The following is a 10,374-nucleotide window of genomic DNA, read 5'->3' as shown; positions in this document are numbered from 1 at the left end:
GATTGCATAACCGGAAAGGTTCGGGAGTTTCATAGGTAGGAATTCTTGTAGCTCTAGTTCTTCTTCCACGAATATTTGGTTTGAGATTGGGATTTCTTACCGAGTATTCGTTCTTGATCCGTACCTTGTTGATTTATTTCTCTACCTGAATTCTAAGTGGCTTCTCAATTTATGGATATGTGACCGTTTCAAGAGGAATGCATTTGTTCATTTTGTTCGGATGTGAAGACTATATGTTGCAATTTTCATTCCGTTGGACTCAGCTTCTTTTATCTGTCTATGTGCTAATGGTGGTCAACCTCTTCAGGATGGCTCCCGCTAAGAGCACCAATCAGAATTAGAATCAAGATCCGCCATCACCTCCACCTCCTCCGGAGGCATGGCAAGCTGTGATGGCCGCAACCAATGCAAACACACAGTTGATCATGCAAATTCTTCAAGAGCGCAATCAAGGCAACCAAGGGAACCAAGGCAACAATCAGAATCACTTTGCTACACTCAACCAGTTCCTTGCTAACGGGCCAAAGACTTTCAGCAATTGTGTTGAGGCAACTGATGCTGACGATTGGCTCGTGGATCTGTGCAAGCATTTCGAGTGCAGTAATGTCAGGCCTAAGGACTTCGTCAAGTTCGCTTCCTTCCAACTCAAAGATCAAGCTGCAGAATGGTTCCAGCAGTACAAGGATTCCAGAGGTGGACGTGCTATTACCTGGGATGAATTCCGTCAAGACTTCAAAGCTCATCATATTCCCCAGAGCATGGTTGAAAGCAAGCGTGAGGAATTCCGCAACCTGAAGCAAGGCTCTTTGTCTGTCTATGACTACAACAAGTTGTTCCAGAAGCTCGCCCGCTTTGCTAAGCAGGACGTCCCTGATGAGAAGAGCATGATATACCAGTTCAGGGGTGGTCTTAGAGAAGAAATTCAGCTAGCTCTTGTTCTCTTTGAGCCCTTGAGGTACGATGAGTTCTACAACATGGCATTGAAGCAAGAGGCTGCTCAACTGAAGTGTGATGCTTCCAAGAAGCGAGTCAGAGATGCTACTCCTTATTCCTCTACTCAAGTGGCCAAGCAGCAGAAGTATTGGCTTCCTCCTCCTCCGTTTTGTCAGCCGTATCAGAAGAGCAAAGGTGGCAGTGGATCTTCCCACCCACCCAACCCTGGCTTTCAGAACAAGACTTCGTCTCAAGCTCCAAGATCGAGTGCTCCGTACCACCGTCCGCTTTCAGAGGTCACGTGCAACAAGTGCCAACATAAGGGTCACTATGCCAACAAGTGCTTCAATTCGAGGCGTCTTCCTCCTCCTCCTCCTTTGAGATCGGCAAGTACAGCTGTGGTCAAGCATAACCCCAAGCACGCCAAGGTTAACATGGTGAATGCAGCTCAGGCAGAGGACTCGCCAGATGTCATCATGGGTAACTTTCCAGTTAACTCTTTTCCCGCAAAAGTTCTTTTTAACACTGGTGCATCGCATTGTTTCATGTCAAGATCATTTGTTTCCAAGCATGTCTTCATTTCACAAATGTTGGGTAAACCTATGGGAGTGGTTTCTCCGGCTAAGTCGATGAGGGCTACTTCAGTAGTCCCGGATGTTTCTATCATGATGGGTGATTTCAAGTTTCTGGCTTCTCCAATGATCCTTGGTAACTCGGATATTGATCTTATTCTCGGGATGGATTGGCTTTCTAAGCACAAGGCTCAGCTTGATTGTGTAGCCAGGCAGATCCAATTGACTGATTCGTCTGAGGATGTAATTGTCTTGGCCGCGAATGACGATAGCATCCGTCTATTTTCTCTCAATGAGAAGGGTGAACTGGATGCCATTTCGCAAATTCCAGTCGTTTGCGAATATCAAGACGTCTTTCCAGAAGAGCTTCCAGGAATGCCTCCGCACCGGCCAATTGGATTCGTCATTGATCTTGAGCCCGGCACGGAACCAGTGTGCAAGCGTCCTTACAAGCTCGGACCTGAAGAGTTGAAGGAGCTGAAGAAGCAAGTCGATGTTCAAGAGAGAATGGGCCTCATCCGTCCTAGTTCTTCTCCGTGGGGTTGTGGTGTTCTTTTTGTGAAGAAGAAGGATGGAACGGACCGACTTTGTGTTGATTACCGTCCATTGAACAAGAAGACCATCAAGAACAAATACCCACTTCCCAACATCAACGAGCTGTTCGAACAACTCAAAGGTGCTCCAGTATTCTCCAAGTTTGATCTCTGTATGGGTTATCATCAGATTCGAATCCGTGAACAAGATATTCCCAAGACGGCTTTCAGGACAAGCTATGGTTCATATGAATACACTGTCATGTCTTTTGGCCTCGTCAACGCTCCTCCAACTTTCTCTCGCATGATGAACTTCATCTTCAACGCCTACACCAATGACATTGTTTTGGTCTATCTCGATGACATTCTGGTTTTCTCGAAGAACAAGGAAGATCATGCCAAGCACTTGTGTTTGGTACTCGATAAGCTCAGAGAACACCAGTTCTACGCCAAGTTCTCCAAGTGCGAATTTTGGCTCGATGAGGTTCTTTATCTTGGTCATATCATCTCTGCCAAGGGCATTGCCGTGAATCCTGAGAAGGTGTCTGCAATTGTGACTTGGGAACCTCCTCAGAACGTGAAGCAACTCCGTAGCTTCCTCGGTCTCGCAAGCTACTGCCGAAGATTCGTTGAAAACTTTTCTAAGATCGCGAAGCCTCTCTCAAATCTTCTCCAGAAGCACGTCAAGTACGTTTGGTCTCCGGAGTGTGACATTGCTTTCAACACTTTGAAAGAGAAATTGATCTCTGCTCCAGTTCTGACTCCACCTGATGAATCCAAATCGTACGAGGTCTTTTGTGATGCCTCTCTCCAAGGTCTTGGCGCAGTGTTGATGCAAGAGAAGAAAGTTGTTGCTTATACCTCTCGCCAGTTCAAGACCAATGAGAAGAACTACCGCACTCATGATCTCGAGTTGGCGGCAGTTGTGCATGCTCTTTTGACTTGGAGACATCTCTTATTGGGAAGAAAAGTGGACATTTTCACTAATCACAAGAGTCTCAAGTACATCTTCACTCAGCCTAATCTCAACCTCAGGCAAACTCGATGGGTCAAAATGATCCAAGAGTATAATCCGAGTATCGAGTATACTCCAGGAAAGGACAATGTGATTGCTGACGCATTGAGCAGAAAGGCTTATTGCAACAGTCGGATTCTCAAGCCTTATCAACCCGAGCTTTGTGAAGCTTTCCGCAAACTTAATCTGCAAGTTGTTCCTCAAGGTTTCCTCGCCAACCTTCAAGTCTCTCCTACCTTGGTAGACCAGATTCGCCAAGCTCAGCTTCTTGATGCTATGGTGAAAAAGGTGAAGATTGGGATTGCCAAGAATCCACCCAAGTACAAGTGCTACCGCCTTGATGACAAGGATACTCTCTTCTTCGAGAATCGTATTGTTGTGCCCAAAGGTGAACTTCGTAAAGTGATCATGAACGAGGCTCACAATTCTCTCCTCTCCATCCACCCTGGGAGCAAGAAGATGTATCAGGACCTCAAGCAGGCTTATTGGTGGACTCGAATGAAGCGTGAGATTGCTCAATTCGTGAATGAGTGTGATGTCTGCAGAAGAGTGAAGGCAGAACACCAAAGGCTAGCTGGTCTCCTCCAACCTCTTGCCATTCCAGAATGGAAGTTTGACCACATTGAGATGGACTTCGTGACTGGGTTTCCAAAGTCCAAGCGTGGCAATGATGCTATATTCGTTGTCATCAACAAACTCACCAAAGTGGATCACTTTCTACCTATCAAAGAGTCAATCACTGCAGCTCAATTGGCGGAACTCTATACCTCTCGGATTGTCTCTCTGCACGGTATTCCTCAAGTGATCTCTTCAGACCGTGGCAGCATCTTTACCTCCAAGTTTGGGGATTCTTTTTCAGAAGGCCATGGGCACCAACATCCGCTTCAGTACAACTTTCCATCCTCAAACTAGTGGTCAAGTCGAGCGTGTCAACCAGATTCTTGAAGATATGCTCAGGGATTGTGTGATCTCCTTCAGCATGAAGTGGGAGGATTGTCTTCCTTATGCTGAATTCTCCTACAACAACAGTTTTCAAGCAAGTTTGGGCAAGGCCCCATTTGAAATTCTGTATGGCAGGAAGTGCCGTACCCCTCTCAACTGGTCCGAAATTGGTGAACGTCAGCTTCTCGGAAATGACTTAATCACAGAGGCAGAGGAAATGTGCAAAGTCATTCGAGATAACCTCAAAGCAGCCCAATCCCGCCAGAAGAGCTACTATGATAGTAAGCACCGTGATTTGGCTTTCGAGATCGGAGACCATGTTTACCTCTGCGTCTCTCCAATGAAAGGTACTCGTCGCTTCGGTATCAAAGGGAAGCTTGCCCCCAGATACGTGGGACCTTTCAAGATTGTCAGCAAGAGAGGCGATCTCACCTATCAACTCGAGCTTCCTTCAAACTTTGCAAATGTTCATGATGTGTTCCATGTCTCTCGGCTCCGAAAGTGCTTCAAGACTCCTGACCGCACCGTCAACTTCGAGGACATTGAGCTCCAAGAAGATCTCTCATCGTGAGCACCCAGTTGCTATTCTTGAAGAGACCGAACGCAAGACTCGCAACAAGTCAATCAAATTCCTCAAAGTCAAGTGGTCACACCATTCCGACCGTGAATCTACCTGGGAACGCGAGGATCACCTCCGTTCTGAGTACCCGGCGTTCTTTCAGTCCTAGATCTCTGGACGAGATCGTTTCGTAGTGGTGGACTGTTGTAACACCCCGGATATGATTTTCCCAATATGTATTCCAACTCTTGCCATTTCCGGCCTTAAGTTATTTTATTTTCTTGGGTTCGGGGTTTTGTCTCCGTGTGTTGTTCTCATTGTCATGCATCTCATATCATGTCATCATGTGCATTTCATTTGCATACGTGTTCATCTCATGCATTCGAGCTTTTTCCCCGTTGTCCGTTTTGCATTCCGGCGCTTCGTTCTCCTCCGGTGGTCATTTCTACCTTTCTTTCGTGTGTGGGGATTAAACATTTCCGGATTGGACCGAGACTTGCCAAGCGGCCTTGGTTTACTACTGTAGACCGCCTGTCAAGTTTCGTACCATTTGGACTTCGTTTGATGCTCCAACGGTTAACCGAGGGACCGAAAAGGCCTCGTGTGTGTTGCAGCCCAACACCCCTCCAAGCTGGCCCAAAACCCACCAAAAACCTCTCCATCATCTAGAGCGTTCGATCACGATCGCGTGGCCGCAAACCGCACCTCATTTGGACTCTCCTAGTTCCCTCCATGTCTATATAAAGACCCCCCATTCGAAATCCCGGATCCAAACCCTAGATCCATCTTTGTCCGCCGCCGCCGGACAAAAACCTCAGCCGACGGACGTGTTCGAGTTCCACCCCGCCGCCACGTGTCGCCGCCCGAGTCACCGCCGCCTCCACCTACCGCGCCGGCCAGGCGAGCCCGCGGGAGGCCCTCCTGGCCCGGTTCCCGCGCGCCGCCGCCCGCGCCCGACATCCTCTTTCTCCTTCGCCGCGCCGCCTCCCCGCCTCCTCTCGCCGGACCTCCGCCGCCGCGCCATTGCCGGCCGGAGGAGAGCTCCAGCCCGGCCGCCGCGTCCTCCCTCCGCCGCCCGCGCGTCCTAAGGCGCCGGCCACCCTCGCCGACCTCGCTCCCCGCCGCTCCGGCCCCTCACCGCCCGGATCCGGTGCCCCGGCAAGTTCCTCGATGATTCCGGCGAAGTTCCGGCGAACCTCGTTTCGCGTGAAGCCCCAGATCTGGATCTGAGATTTAAATCTCGGTTGACTTTCTCCCGAAACCCTAGTTCATATTGCCATGTTCATCGTGCTATAACTTTGCATCCGTAACTCCGTTTTGGGCATATAGCATATCAAAATGTTCGTCTCAGAGAGCACATCATTTCATATCATTGCATCATTTTCATTTGAGTTCATCTTGATGCCCTAAATGCTGTTAGAAGAGTGCTATTTGAGTTAATTGTCAGATCTGCTGCTCCACTTAGCTATTTGTCATTTTTTCCATGATTAATGTGTGCATGATATGCCCTGGTGCTCTACATATGTTTTGTTAAGGGTTTTGCCATCTTTCCAGAGGTGCAACCCATGTATTTTTGTGATGTGTGTGGTGACTAGCACAAGCTTGCAAAGTGAGGCACTTGGTAATGCTGATTTCAGGGACTTAGCATTTCCACTAAGTCCTTGAGCTGTTTATTTCGTATGGCCATATGTTCATGTTGTTTCCTAGTGATCCGTGCCTCTTTTGAGGATGATCAGTAAGGATGTTTTGTTAATCTTGTAGTGCTCTATCCATCCATGTCTTTGTTTGCAATTATGGAGCACCCTATCTTGAGTCAATCGAGCTCTACTTTTGCTATTTCGTGAATCTGGGCAGATTGTCTACTTGTTAGCGATTTTGCCGAGGATGTCGTAGTTGATCCGTGCATGCTATGTTATTGTTCTTGCCATTTCTAGCTTGTATTTTGTGTATTCTTGATGGGTATATGCTTAGCTTGTCATGACTTGCTCTGTAGTGAGTGCATCGAGCTCGTAAACATGCCTACTTGATATCTGTTTTCAGCATGCTCCAGTTTTCACCAAGTCTGTGATCTGATTATGTTTTTGCCATGTTCACATGTTTGCAAATGTATTTTCTGATCCCTTTTGGCTCAAGGTCACTAAGGGACTTTTGTTAAGCTATTTGAGTAGCTCCATTCCATGCTTTACTTTGCCATGTTCAAATCCTGTAGCATGTAGTTTTGTTGCTCCAAAGAGTGCTATCTGATCTGAGATTCCAGACAAGTGTTATTTTCACCAAGTCCGAAATCTGTTTACCAAATGCATTTTTGCCATGCTTGTTTGAACCTGTTAATGGATGATTTGGCCGTAGCTCAGTGCTAGACTTTTGTTAAGAATCATGAATGGATTTCTGCCATATATTTTGATGCCATGTTTGGGTGTGGTAGCATGTTCATCTTGTTGCATTTAGATGGCTACTTGCTGTAAATCGTAGAACGTGGCCATATTTGAATCGCTTGCCATTTCCAAACCGTAACTCCGATTCCGGCGTTCTTTATATCGTTTTCAAGCGATTTCATCTCATATTTCTAGTGGCACACTTGGATTTCCAAGTTGAGGCCAGGTTCATGCATTGCTTGTCAAATCTTGCATATGCATCCCACATCGCATCCCGCATAGCATACCATCCTTGCATCATATTGTTTCAGCCTTACACGTGGTTGATTGTGTCCTTGTTGCTTGTTTGTCTTGTTTGGGTAGAGCCGGGAGACGAGTTCACTAATGAGGAGACTGTTGAGTTTGCTTTCGAGGATCCAGTCAACTCTGACAACTTTGCAGGCAAGATGATCATACCCTCGAAATCACTACTATCTTTGCTTTGCTAGATGCTCGCTCTTTTGCTATGTCATGCTATGATGCCTACCACTTGCTTTCAAGCCTCCCAAATTGCCATGTCAAACCTCTAACCCACCATGTCCTAGTAAACAGTTGATTGGCTATGTTACCGCTTTGCTCAGCCCCTCTGATAGCGTTGCTAGTCGCAGGTGAAGATTGGAGGCCGTTCCTTGTTGGAACATTATTTACTTGTTGGGATATCATTATATTGCCATGTTATCTTAATGCATCTATATACTTGGTAAAGGGTGGAAGGCTCGGCCTCTCGCCTAGTGTTTTGTTCCACTCTTGCCGCCCTAGTTTTCCGTCATATCGGTGTTATGTTCCCGGATTTTGCGTTCCTTACGCGGTTGGGTTATAATGGGAACACCTTGACAGTCCGCCTTGACTAAAACTCCTCCAGGAATGCCCAACCTTGGTTTTGCCATTTTCCACCTAGCCTTTTCCCTTGGGTTTCGCGGATTCAAGGGTCATATTATTTTAAACCCCCCCGGGCCAGTGCTCCTCTGAGTTGGTCCAACCTAGAGCACCATGCGGGGCCGTCCCTTGGCAACTTGGATTACGTTGGCTCCCGTACGCTTAGCTTATCCGGTGTGCCCTAAGAACGAGATATGTGCAGCTCCTATCGGGATTTGTCGGCACAGCGGGTGGTGTTGCTGGACTTGTTTTACCATTGTCGGAGTTGTCTTGAAGAATCGGGATACCGAGTCTGATCGGAACGTCTTGGGAGGAGGTCTATTCCTTCGTTGACCATGAGAGCTTGTCATGGGCTAAGTTGGGACTCCCCTGCAGGGATTTGAACTTTCGAAAGCCGTGCCCGCGGTTATGGGCAGATGGGAATTTGTTAATGTCCGGTTGTAGATAACTTGAACCTTAACTTAATTAAAATGAATCAACAGTGTGAGTTACCATGATGGTCTCTTTTCGGCGGAGTCCGGGAAGTGAACATGGTGTTGGAGTAATGCTTGCGCAGGTTGTTCTCTAGTTTCTCGCTCGCGCTTTGCCTCCTCTTCTCGCTCTCTTTTGCGAACAGGTTAGCCACCATACATGCTAGTCGCTTGCTGCAGCTCTACATATTTTTACCTTGCCTTACCTATTAAGCTTAAATAGTATTGATCGTGAGGGTGCGAGATTGCTGAGTCCCTATGGCTCACTGATTACTATTACACCAGATGCAGGGCCTGATGATTTCGCTCCAGATGACGCTCTTGAGCTCAAGTGGGAGTTCGACAAGGACTCTCAACGATTCTACGTGTCTTTCCCTGATGATCAGTAGTGGTGCCCAGTTGGGGGTGATCGGGACCGTGTCGCATGTTGGGTTATCTTTTATTTTGGCACCGTAGTCAGGCCATGAGTGTTTGAATGATGTAATGCTATTTATGTACTTGATTGACGTGGAGAGTGTAACCCAACTATGTTATCTCCCCTTTTATTAATTATATTACATGGGATGTTATGAAGATTTCCTAACTTGCGACATATGCCTTCAATGCGATTATGCCTCTAAGTTGTGCCTCGACACGTGGGAGATATAGTCGCATCAAGGGTGTTACAAGACGCCACCTTCCCAGCCGCCAAACTGTCCAGTCACCCCAAGGACTGGAACCAAACATGGTTTTATTGTCAAGACACCTCTCCAGAAGGGGAAAATCCTCTGCCGGGTTATTGTGAGAGCAAACTCAGCAACAGGCACCCCCTCCGTGACCGGATCAGCACAACCGAACGGGCCAAATATATGCCTGTCTTTTCAAAGATTAGAGCCTTAATGGCCAATGGTTTGACCGGAATCGATCTGGTTTGATATTGGGTTACCTAGAGAGTTTTGCCCTTAAGCCGCTGCCCCGGTTTGATGTGCGAGTACACCGACAACTTAAAAGATCCTCAATGCCACTGCCAGATTCAGCTAACTGATGATGACATTAATGATATGACCAAGTCTCTACTGAGCGAGAGTTTGGCAGATTGTAGCAAGACTGGACTGAATCCTTTCTGCGCTCTCAACAAGCCGCTAGCTTTGAGCTTTTAAACAATTTCCATTTTAATCATATCTTCACGTAATTTGCCCTCTTATACCCATTTGATTTTTTGCAGGCCGATTCACCCTTCTAGAGCAGGAAATTGCAAGATAAACCGGCCAAGAAGGTGCAGACAAATAATAAGGCTCCAAAGAAGCCTGCCAAGAAGAAGACCAATCCTTCTGAGTTATTTAACTTGGACGATGATGAGTCAGAGGTAGAACTTGATTCCCTTGGCTCATTTTCGTACATCTTATTGACAATGATCACTATTAGGATGGCGTGGAAGGCAGCCACACAAACGACGAAGAGGTAATTATTCTCTCCTCCGGCTCAGAACATTTGCCAAGACAGAAAATTTGACAAGCGAGTCAGAAAGTAAGGTTTTCTCACCCTTTAGCTTATCTGGATCCCAACTTTCTTTTGAAGAAACAGCAACATGAAGCTCGTTGCACAACCCGGCACATCGGTGGTGGGGTTCTTTCTTCCGGCTTACCCAACACGCCGGTTCCACGCAAGCGCCATGAAGAGGTTTCACAGAACTCCGATTTAACTTTTCCCAAGGCATGCCTTTTTCAACAACCTCTTTAACCTGTCTAACTCAAACTATCATGGGACCTCTCACTTGTCCTCGGGCGATTCCACTGGGACCCAAGTTCCTCTTTTCAAAACTGTGCCTGGGTAAGGATACTTAAGCCTTTTTATTTTCAATCATGTATTCAACTATCATATTCACCCTGTCCCGTGCTTTCTTTTTAGTGCCACGGGCAAGCCCAACAAGAAGCTGAAGGTGAACAAACCGGCTAAAGATTCAAATCCTTCTGAGCTGGAGAAACAAACAACAGAGTTTTCCCATCAAGCTGTTGAGGCCTCAGTTGATGAGCCGCCACCAGAGGAACACCATGCTCATATAATTCCATGGATGTTGACCC

This window comes from Triticum aestivum, chromosome 2A (assembly GCF_018294505.1).
Source record: "Triticum aestivum cultivar Chinese Spring chromosome 2A, IWGSC CS RefSeq v2.1, whole genome shotgun sequence".
In the NCBI taxonomy this organism is placed as follows: domain Eukaryota; kingdom Viridiplantae; phylum Streptophyta; class Magnoliopsida; order Poales; family Poaceae; genus Triticum; species Triticum aestivum.
This window is presented reverse-complemented; position numbering follows the sequence as displayed.